The sequence below is a fragment of the Chrysochloris asiatica genome, unplaced genomic scaffold (genome assembly GCF_000296735.1).
Source record: "Chrysochloris asiatica unplaced genomic scaffold, ChrAsi1.0 scaffold00140, whole genome shotgun sequence".
Classification (NCBI taxonomy): Eukaryota; Metazoa; Chordata; class Mammalia; order Afrosoricida; family Chrysochloridae; genus Chrysochloris; species Chrysochloris asiatica.
Window position 1 is genome coordinate 1,701,613 of NW_006408658.1, and position 1,435 is coordinate 1,703,047.

Genomic DNA, 1,435 nt, shown 5'->3' on the forward strand with positions numbered 1-1,435 from the left:
AATATAAATATATATATAGTTGTTGTTAAGTGCCGTCAAGTCGTTTCCGACTCATAGCGACCCTGTATAGGGGGTCCGAGGTACAGCTGGTGAGTTACAGTTCATACCAAGCTTGTGGTCCAGTGCTTATCCTACAGTGCCATACCAGGACTATCCCTGGTATATATAAAATACATATATATATATAAAGGGGGAGAGAGGGAGGAAGTAGACCTTCCCAAATGGGTTCGATACCTTTGAAAGAGGACATTTAGGAAAACGTTTGGAATATAGAACCTCTCAGATACAATGAGAGACACATGCGCACACACACAAGGGGGCTTCAAAAGGTTCGTGGAAAAATGGATTTATAAGATAATAGAATTTTCCACAAACATTTTGAAACCAACAAGTTCTATATATAATCAGGGGGAAGTAGACCTTCGAAATTAGTTCGACATGTTTAACAGATTCCTCTCCTACCCTGAAGATCACACAGGTACCCTTGTACCTCTAGGAATGTTTTCAGGGTGTGAAAGCCCCCAAATGGAAAATTTTTGTTTTGCTTTGTTTCCTGTCTTGAGTCCAAGTCAATGACAGGTGGAGGAATTGTTTGCCCAGGCAAAGCAAGTGGCCTCACAGTCCAGTAAACATCTGTGATATATTACATATTGCTCGCTTCCAGAAAAACTGCTGGCTTGAATAAACTAGTATTTCTTTAGAAAGTACCTTTCTACATCAGAACTCTCAGGCCAGAAACCCCTGCAACACCAACAGGCCACAGCCGTTTCCCCTCAAATATTTTCTCTTTTCATCTGCAGGTTTGATTTTGCCAGAATCTATTGAGTTCTCCCCTTTGGGAAGTTCAATAGAATAGCTGGCATTTGAGAAGAGATCCAGGAAGGTGAATATTGGTCTTTGGAATGAATTCACCAATTTAGCCATTTCTAATTACTGCTCTCATCCACTGTTAGGGCAAAAACACTACCAAAGAAATATCTATAGTTTCTTACTGCTGTTCACATTGCAAAATAAGCCTCACTTAGGGGGGTAAATTCACTGGTGGCCACCCTTAGTTCAAGATCTAACTCTAGATGTTTGTTGTTGTTAAGTGCCTTAGAGTCCATTCTGACTCACAGCAACCCTTTATAGGGTTTCTGGGGAATGCTTGGTGAACTTGAGCCACCAACCTTGTGGTTCAAGCCAACCTTGCAGTCCAGCGCATTAACCCACAGTGCCACACCCGGACTCCTGGGGCCTACAGCATCTGGTATTGTTATTCCCAGGTAGTTTCCCATCCAAGTACTAACCAGGCCCAGCCCTGATTAATTTCTGAGATCAGATGAGATGGGATGCATTCAGGGTGGTATGGCTTTAGTGGGATTAACTCAACACTCTTGGTTTGTAGGAACACTACCAATTTCCATCCCTGTCTTCAGAGGTTTGTGAGCCACTG